At 58.5% G+C, this 10000-nt stretch overlaps 1 long non-coding RNA gene across 1 annotated transcript in view; it reads right to left on the reverse strand.

The window, feature by feature from the left end:
- The window catches only part of LOC125342163, a 17784-nt gene that overhangs the window by 2636 nt on the left and 5148 nt on the right, over positions 1–10000 (reverse strand). The gene's annotated exons all lie outside the window — the stretch shown is intronic.

Raw genomic sequence — 10000 nt, forward strand, 5'->3', positions numbered from 1 at the left:
CTCTGGGACGGGGAATTGGCATCCTGACTGTGACAGAAATAGGTCGCTGATGCTTTTAGGGTTGGGGGTATGTGTGTTGCAGGTGGGAATGGGCGACTGTGAAAACATTGTAGGTCTTGGCACTTAGGTGGGACGCTACTTTTTGTATCTGGGCACTAGAAATAGCCGAGGGACCGGGGCAGAACATGCTTGCCGTGCAACAACAGGTTGGGTGGGAACCGGTGACTGTCACCGGGCGGGCCTGGTTTGTGGGTCACCCAAGAGGAAGGCAGGCTGTCTGCCTAAAACGAGGGTGATTATGCTAACAGGTAGCAGGACTGAAAGGCAAACAAAATAGGTGGATGTGTCTGTGCCTTCACTGGAGTCACTCACCCATTCATTCATTCACTAGGAAGGTGTCTTGTCTCTGAATTCCTGGTGGTTCTTTCTGGGAATGGAACACAGCACCCCCTCCCCACCACACACATCTCATAGGTGGGGCCTAGGCCTGCTCACCCCATGCCTAGGACTCTTCGTTAATATTTTCTTAAAACCGTTTTATTTAGTTAGTGGCCATTGAATTCAGGGCCTCAACTGCGGCCTGCCAGGCGTTTTTTCTTCCTTCCTTCCTTCCTTCCTTCCTTCCTTCCTTCCTTCCTTCCTTCCTTCCTTCCTTCCTTCCTTCCTTCCTTCCTTCCCTCCTCCTCCTCCTCCTCCTCCTCCTCCTCCTCCTCCTCCTCCTCCTCCTCCTCCTCCTTCTTCTTCTTCTCCTTCGTCCCCACCCCCCCCCCAGCCCCTTTCCCTTTTCCCTTTTCCCTTTTCCCTTTTATCAGCAGGGCTGTTAAGCCGTTGCCATGGGAACATTTACAAGACAAAGGAAAGTGGCCTAGAGTTCCAGGAGGAGCGGATTGCTCGGCTAGCCTTCGGCCCACCCCCACCCCGAGTTTACACAGAGCAGAGCTCTCTGGCCGGGTGGGGGCGGGGCGGCACAGCCCTCAGCACTTCTAACTTTGTAACACACACACACACACACACACACACACACACACACACACACACACACACGTGCACGCCACAGGGAAATGGCTCACCCTTCCCTCTGTGTTTATGAAATTGGCCTCTTTGGTCCTAAAGTCAGCCTTTTCTGGTATTTTCCTTTCTGCCGGGCTCACCTCCCTCACCTATCTCCCCCGCCACCCCCTGCGGCAGCAAACGACTGACTTCCTCCTAGCTGAAACTTGTCAGACTGCTGCTACCACCCGCCCCCTGCCGGTGGAGTGTCGCTCCGGGCACAGAATGGGGGTGGCTGGCATGCCCGGACTCTGCCCTAGGCCCCTCCATCACTGTGAGTGTGTGATGTCCTGTGGCTGATTTCTCTGGAGTGAGGAGAGAGAAGGGGAAGGGGGGAAGGAGGTCAAGGGCCTTGTCTTGTGTTCTCTCCTTCTTCTTGCCCAGGTCAGGCCAGGGCCTGCCTGTGCCTCTGCCTCTGCCCCTGCCCCTGCCCCTGCCCCTGCCCCTGCCCCTGCCCCTGCCCCTGCCCCTGCCTCTCCCTCTACCCTTCCCTCCAAAGGAATGACAGGAGAAACATCTGTGTTTGTTAGAAACGTGGCGCAGGAATCAAAGAATCTCCAGTCACTCTTGGTATGGGGCCCTAAGATGCCTCTGGGGCCTAGGTGGTCTCCCTGAGCTTTTTTTCCCCTGGAGACTAGGGTTCTACCAGCTCAGCTACAGCTCCACTCCTGGCTTTTGGGCATTTTTTTTTTTTTTAAAGAAGGACATCATATTTTATTCCATCTACTCCTGTATGTATGTATGTATGTATGTATGCATTTTCACAACAAACATTTGTGGGTTACTCATGTCACTTTAGCTTTAGAAGGTCTACTGGGTGAAGATGAACCAAACTTTCTATCCCCGATTTTCCTATTTTGCCTCCTTCGTAGGTTAATCGCAGTTCGGTGCATTAGTAAAGTTTAATGTCCTCTGTGTGCAGATTTATAAATGAACGTGTGTTAATGAGAAGGTACTTTGCGTCGCTTTCTTGCTTTAATGCTGCCACGGCAGAAGTGGCTTACGGTCCTTCGCTGCCCCTCGGATAACTCTAGTTTAGAAATACACAGATAACTTGGCACGGGCTCGGGTATACTTTTAAGGGAGTATATACTTTTAAGGGAAACCTATTCCTTAGGAATAATTTCTCCTCCGTGTCGTGTTTAGAAAGAAAAAACAAGACTGATTCTACGTGAATTTCCTACTTGTTTACTGTGTATGATTTTGGTACGCTACATATTGTCTATATGCCTACCTGGTCTAGGGAAGGGAAAGAAAAATGAGGGTGTGAGATATCACGAGAAATGAAATGTAGTCACTGCCTTACTATGTTACTGCACCCCCTTTGCATGACAGCTTGTAGATAAAATTTAGTTAAAAAAAAAAAAAAAAAGGCTGATAATAGTGACAGAATCTTACAGGGGGCGGGAATGTGCCTCAGCAGTAGTAGAGGGCCTTCTTAGCATGCATGAAGCCCCCGGGTTCCATTCCTCAGTACCACACACACAGAGAAAAAATAATAATAAAAGGCCAGAAGTGTCACTGTGGCTCAAGTGCTATAGAATGCTAGCACAGGGAAGCTCGGGGACAGTGCCCAGGACCTGAGTCCAAGTCCCAGAAGGCACAAAAGAGTGGGTTGCAGTTACAAGGAGAGTAGATTCCCCAGAACCACCCAGTACATTTCTTTTGGGACAGTGTCACTCCTTCCCTGGCTCTCTCACAGGCCTTTCCCTCCTGTCTTCACCCACAAGTTGTGTAATGCATTTCCAATACACTGCGTAGAGAGTACCTCCTTAGCATTTGTTCACCCTTAGTCCCTCCACTTCTGTGCCCCTCCCAGACACGGATAAAGGAACAAAACAAAACTAAACTAAACTAAACAGGACAGACAAACATGACCACAGCAACAAAGGAGAAAGGGAAAAGACCTCTCGTGATCATGGGGGTCAGAGGCATCTAGGCACTGAGCTGCGGTGAGGTCCTGCGTGCGTGCGTGCCTGTGCCATCCCCCGCAGCAGGCCTCCTCCATCGGGTAGGATTCTTCGGGTGGTGAAGAGACACCTCCACGGAGGAACTGACTGTGGGCCCCGAGGAGGGAAGACTGACGGTCAGCTCATTCACGTGTCCAGCTGGGAAAGTGGTTTTGATATTTTTGCTTGTTCGTTTGGTTGGTTTCGGGTCCCCCTCCTCCCCCATGCTGTGAAGTGAGTGAGTGAAAAATCAATCGGCGCCTTTCTCCCCACTCGCACCCCGGGGCCCTTCCGATGCCTGTTTTCTCTTGATTGTTCTTGGGTCGGCCGTTGTCCCTTTTCCTGGGGCGCCACCTAACGGACAATGTGCGGAACGGCGGGCTGATGGCCAAGAATGGTGACGGGAGACTCTCGCGAGAGTAGTGACGTGGCAGCACCGGCTCTCTTCTGCTGTTTTGTTTAAAGGGAAACAACATCAGCGAACAGGGAAACTTTCTTGGAGTCGGGGGTCCAGTGTCCCGTGCCTGTAATCTGATCCTATCTACTCGGAGAGGGAGAGAGAGGGATGGAGGCAGGGAGGCACGGGCGTGGGGCGGAGGGACGGAGGGACAGACGGTTTCCTATCACACTTTCAAGGAAAGGGGTCTGTCTGGGTGAGGTGTCCGATGGCTAAATGGCGCCTTTATATTTACAAGGAGGGTTCCCCCCCCCCCCCCTTAAACTGGTTCCGTAGTTCTATGATCTCAAGGTATTGCAAAGAGGGCTTAACATCTCATAAGTGCAGTAATCACTACATTTCCTTAGTGTTCTCCCTCCCTCCCTCCCTCCCTCCCGTATTCCCCTCCTTTCTTTTCTCCTACCCCTTCTACCCCTTCTTTTGCTTGCTCCCCCGGCTCCCGCCTCCCATCCCTGCTCACAAACTGCACAGGTAACTTTCCATACGGTGCTTGCCATGTACCACGGATGCATTTGTTCACCCTACTTTGCTCAATTTCTGCGCCCCTACCCTTGTCCCAGTTAAAAAGGAAAAGACAGACTCAAAGCTCGACGAAACGCCGCCCCGCCGCTGCCAGAAATGCCAACAGAAAACCCAGGGTCCGACGTCCCTGTCATTCCTTTGGATAACACGTCCTATGTGCAGTATCGTGAATGTTCACAGGAGTTACACCTTCTGACAGACTGTGATTGTCTAGAGTCTTGTATAGGTTAGAGTTTTGATCTAGCATGCTCGTATGAGAGAAAATGCACACGCGCCCTCGTCTGTTTGTCTGCTGTCTGTATTTCTGAGTTTGGGCTTCCCTTGCTTGGTCTAGGTTCTGTCTGTCTGTCTGTCTGTCTGTCTCTGTCTCTGTCTCTGTCTCTCTCTCTCTCTCTCTCTCTCTCTCTCTCTCTCTCTCACACACACACACACACACACACACACCCACATCCATCCATCCGTCCGTCCATTTCCCTGCAAATGGCCTAATTTTTGTTCTTTTGCTAACTGAACGAGTGAACTTCTAACTGAACGAGTGAACTTCCCTTGTGGATAGGCGCACAGACTCACAGGCGCACAGGCGCTCTACCTGTTTTTGATGGACTGGGGTGTTTGGCATGCCCCAGGCTCTGACACTATACCCCTCCTGCGATGCGGACCCCCCCCCCCCGCCCCTGCAACCCTGCGTTTCTGCATACGTCCCTTTGTGGACCCCAAATAAAGGCCACCGGGACTGTGCTATCTAGCAATCCATCCTTCACCCCAGCGACATAGGAACCCCTCCCTCCCCCTCCACTCTGCTTGGGCGGGCTTGTGTGGTGTGTGCGTTTCTCCTGTGTGCACAACTGCTGCGGAAACTCCAGCCGCCGCCGCCGCCGCCGCCACGCACCGCGCGTCCCCGGAGGCTTTGTGGACCGACTCCACCGTACCACCAGTGCTGCCGGGAATCGAACCTGTCAGGGTCTTCTTACTTGGCTGGCAGGGCGGGCTGGCAGCGCTTTCATTTGAGCCGTGCCTCCATCCTGAAACATATGCCTGTATGATTTCGATTCATTGCCCCTTGCCCCGAATCCTGCTACAGAGGAGCCGATTAGAAAAGCCTAGCTGTCCGGACCGAAGTCGGAGCACATGGAGGAGAGGTTGGGCAGGGCATAGTGTAGTTCCACCCCTCCCCGTTCCCCAGCAGCTGCTCTGGTTTGGTTTGGTTTAACTTTGATTTTTGTTCCTTTCCTTTTCCTTTTCCTTTTCCTTTCCTTTCCTTTCCTTTCCTTTCCTTTCCTTTCCTTTCCTTTCCTTTCCTTTCCTTTCCTTTCTTTCCTTTCCTTTCCTTTCCTTTCCGTCTGTCTGTCTGTCTCTCTCTCTCTCTCTCTCTCTCTCTCTCTCTCTCTCTCTCTCTCTCTCTCTCTCTCTCTCTCTCTCTCCCTCCCTCCCCCTCCCTTGTGCCAGTAGTGGGACTTGGGACTCAGGGCCTGAACAATGTCCCTCCCTGGCTCTTTTTTTGCTCAAGGCTGGCACTCTACCTCTTGAACCACACAGTGCCACTTCTGGCTTTTTATGTAGTGCTGAGGAATCGAACCCAGGGTTTCGTGCATGCTAGGCAAGCACTGTACCACTAAGCCACGTTCCCAGCCCTTTCCTTTGATTTAGTGATGGGCGAGTACACACGTTCTCCCCATCTTGTTTTCAACTTTCTCCGTGGGTTTTCAGACTTGTGCTGTGAGTGCGTGACCCGCGCACCTACTCTGTGTTTGTCAGAAGAAGCCTCTCTGTGTTCTCCCTCACTCCTTCCCTCCCTGCCTGACCCCCTCTTTCTTTTTTCTTTCTCTCTTTCCTTCTTTCTGCCGTTCTGTCTTTCTGTCTGTCTTCCTGTCGTCCCGCTCTCCCGCGCTCACCTCCCCGCTCTGCTCTACCCTCCCCTTTCCCTGTCTGTGCGGGTTTATGGTTTTCCTGAAAGGACCCTGCGAAGTTTGGGGACGATGTTCGTTGGCTCCTTCATCAACTCATCGACGAAGGCCTCCGTTCTCTCTGGGAGACGTGCTCACTCTCGGTCTGGTCCGCTATTCTGCTCCCTCCCTCCCTCCCTCCCTCCCTCCCTCCCTCCCTCCCTCCCTCCCTCCCTCTCTCCCTTCCCCGTTCCTCCCCTTCGATATTGGATATTGACTGAGTTTGCAGGCAGGCAGGCAGGCAGGCAGGCAGGCAGGCAGGCAGGCAGGCAGGCACCCTCCTGCTGCCCGACTGGGCTTAAGGTGTTATCGGAGGGCTCCTGGCTTGTGACCTCACCATCCGTGGACCCCCCCCCCCCCCGCCCCGCCTCCCGGATCTTTCCCGTTTCTCGTCCGTGTTCTCGGGCTTGGGCCGCTTCGTTCGGGTGAATCCCGTCCCCGTTTCACTTTCAGTGGTGGTGGCGGCGGCTGCTCGATCTAAGTCTAGGTCTCCGGTGGTGCTTGTGCCGTTCTGGGTGTTGCAGAGGGGGTCTGGCTGCGGGTCCCGACCGTGGGCCGTGGGGATGGGGGGAGTGCGGAGCCTCAGAGCCGGCCGGCAAGAGCCAACTCGCCGGATTCGGTGCAGGGAAGGCGGTTGTCGTGCTCCCTCTGGCGTCCGCTTGTATATGACAGTCCCCTCGTCCTCCGCAGCCGAGCGAGCGAGTGAGCGAGCGAGGGCGGGCGTCTGGTGTAGAGTGTCGGCAGGAGGGGCCGCCTCTGCCGGGTGCCGAGTACGACTTTGACCGCGGCGGCGCTGCGTCGCCCGGGCCGCTGTTCGGTCGGAGATTGCACCTGCAGGAGAGTATGGGGTTGGGGTGCGTGTCACCGCTCTCCCTGGCCGAGGGTGCCGCTTGGGTGGTAGCTCTGTTTGGTCGACCAGTAGTCCCCTCTGGGCCCCGACGCCTTGCTCTCCACTTCTTCACCTAGGGAGGCGAACCAGCCTGGGGATCCGGCAGCGTCGGACTGCTGGTCTCTTGGGCCTCGGCCCCTCTCACCCTCCCTTCCTCCCCCCTCTCCCGTGGGGGAAGCCAAGCCGATAGGCAGGCGCGGATCGGGCGGCCCCGGCCGCGGACCCCCGCGCAGGGTGGCCGTCGGAGCCCCCTCCGAGTGAAGTGCCTCTCGCATGCCGGGCGCGAGGGCTTCGGCTGTCGGCCACGCATGGTCTCCGGCATCCCCGGCGGCCGGAGGCCTGCGTTCTCCGCGCGAGAAGCCTCGGGAGCGTCCGAGGCGAGCCTCCCGAGCGCGAGCGGGGCCCCTGCCTAAAGGAAAACGGACACGGAGAGGACGACCTCGGGAGTCAGGGAGCCGAGCCTGCCTGCCCCCGACTCCCGCCACCTTCCGAGTACCGTGTGGGTGCGGGCAGCCGGGTCCCCGGCCCCGGGCCCGTGCGTCTGCCGGTGAGGACGACCCCTGCCCACCCGTGTGTGTCCGGGGCGTGTGCGCCTGCGTGCCCGAAGTAGTGGGGCAGGTGTGTGCCCCCTACCCGGCTCCTGCTCCCGCTGTTCACGTCTGCCTCCTTAAGTCTAGTCCCCGACGCCTCGCCCTCCTGTTCACTTAGGGAGGCGAGCCAGCCTCGGGAGGCGGCAGCGCCGGGCTGGTCCCCTCTTCGGCCTCGGCCCCTCTCAACCCTTCCTTTCTTCCTTCCTTCCCTCTTGGCGACCTCGGGAATCGGAGCCGAGCCTGCCCCGAGTACCGTGTGGGTGCTGGCGTCCCGGCCCCGGCCCCGGCCCCGGCCCCGGCCCCGGCCCCGGCCCCGTGCGTCTGCCGGTGACGACGCCCCCTACCGACAGTGCCATAAAGCCGTGCGTGACCGGGGCGAGTGCGTCTGCGTGCCCGAAGTAGTGGGGCAGGTGTGTGCCCCCTACCCCGCTCTCGCTCCTGCTCTTCACGTCTGTCTCCTTGTGTGGTCGACCAGTTGTCCCCGCGAGTTCCGTGTGTCTCTCTGATGGGGAGGTGTTGGGGCCAGATGTGCCGGGATTTGGTTCCGAGGGGTCTGCGTCGTCATTGAGTTACCCCCCCCTTGCCAGATGACCTGCTTTTCGTGTCTCGACGTGGGGTCATTGTACCTGCAGGAGTGTGCTGACACGCTCTCTCTGTGGCTGTCAGCGGGCACTTTGGGGTGCTCTCTCGGATGCTGTGTGCTGGGGCTTTTACCGGCACTTACTTGCGCCTCCTTGCCGCCGTGTCCCCACGGGCTCCCGCCGCCCTGAGCAGGTCCTGTCCTTGTGGTGGCTCGTGGTGCTGTGTGGCTGGTTGTTGCGGTGCCTGCCACCTGCCAACGGGGGTGGTCTTCCCGCGACCTTCGCCGGGCCGGGGGGCCGGCGTTTGCCCCCTCCGACAGCTTTTCTCGCCTCTTCTGCTTTTTGATTCTTGCCCGGTCCTCGGGGTCCCGCCCTCCCCTCTTCCCGAATGTGGGGGGGGGGGCTCCGGGTCGGATAGTGGCATCCCTATCCCGCTGCCTGGGGCTTTGTCCCCTCGGCAGAGTTTGGGACAGAGAAAGCAAGAGAAAAGGAGCCCAGGAGCTTTTTGGTTGGGGGGGGGGCCCGGTGGGGCATTTCCTCTACCTGAGGAAGTCGGCCACGCCTTGTGGCAAGTACCTGCTTGGCCCTCCGACCCTCATCCCGTCGGTAGTTTTTTCTTTCTTTTCCCTCCCTTGCCCTGGCGCTTTTTTTGGCCTTTCCCGCCCCTCTTCCCGAGTGGGGGGCACCCTTGCTTTGATGAGCCGTGCGCGCCTCGGTCCCCGCTCGGGGCGCGTGCCGCTGGGCGATTTTTTTTTTTTTTTTGGTGATGGCAGAGCCTGGAGTTGGGGTCCCGGCCACTTCCCCGAGTGCCTTTGGGCCTCCTTGGCGTTGGTGTAGCTGCTTTTGGGGGGGCGGGTTGGGGCCCCGGGCCCTGCTTGCTCCGCTCGCTCGTTTTTTTTTTTTTCCCCTCTGCTTCTTGTTGCCGCCGTGCCCTTTTTTGTGTGGTACCTGGCTATGATACTTAAGCCAACCTCGGCCCTCTCCGAGACAGAGGGCGTGCGCTCCTTGGGCACGCAGCACTCCCGAGTGCTGCGCTGCGGGTGGCTGGCTGCTTTTTCACTTCCTCCCGCGAACATGTTGATCGATGTGGTGGCCTTGCGATATCCTTCGGGCCCGGGCCTAAGCTGCGACAGACGAGGGACGGACGTTCATGGCGAATGGGACCGCTCTTCTCGTTCTGCCCGTGGGCCCCTCGTCTTTCCGCCCCGCCAGGCGGTGGTGTGCGGGAGGCAGGGGTGCGGCCTCCGGGCCCGACTTGCGCTCTCCCTGCCCTTGCTGCGAGGTCGGGGACTTGCTCGCTCGTGGAGGGTGGCACTCTGATCCCGTTCCCCTCCTCCTGCGGCTTGTCCTGCCGCGGGGTCGGCTCTCTCCGCGGAGAGGGAGTGCCTGTGCCCCGTGTGCACGCCCGTGCGGTGGCTCGAGAAGCCACGCGCACCGTCCTGTCCCCTTGCGGTGCTCCTGGAGCGCTCCCGGCCGGTCTGCGAGGTGCCCGAGGCTGAGTGGTGGTGTCGTTTCCCTTCCCCGGCTGGCTTCCCTGTGCCGGCCGTGCCGCCCGTGGCGTGTCCCGGCTGTCCTTGTTCCTGTGGGGCTTGAGTGAGGGAGGTCATCGCCGAGCCGATGACATTCCAGGGGGTCGAGGCGGTCCCGATGGGGGGGCATCCTTGCCTCTCGCGCCCGTGGGGCGCTTCTGCCGCGTTGCCGGTGCCGCAGACCCCCCCTTCCCGCCTCATTGTGGACAGGCGCCTTTGGTGGTGGCGCCGGCGGGTCCCGTCGGGCAGGGTGCGGCCCGCCCTCAGGGTGAGAGAGTTCTCTAGCGATCCTCCCCGGAGCTTCTTTGCCAGGGGGCGGTGTGCTGCGGGGTTGGCGGGGGGCTGCTCCCGATGGGCCCCCGCGGCTCGGCCGCCACCCCTGTCTCGCTCTTCCCTCTCGAGCATTAACGGCCGCCGATGTCGTTAAAGGTGTGTGCCCGCGCCTCCCCTCTCCGACAGGGGGAGGATCCCGCGGGGCCTCTCCCGGGCC

Source organism: Perognathus longimembris, chromosome 25, assembly GCF_023159225.1.
Source record: "Perognathus longimembris pacificus isolate PPM17 chromosome 25, ASM2315922v1, whole genome shotgun sequence".
NCBI classification, from domain to species: domain Eukaryota; kingdom Metazoa; phylum Chordata; class Mammalia; order Rodentia; family Heteromyidae; genus Perognathus; species Perognathus longimembris.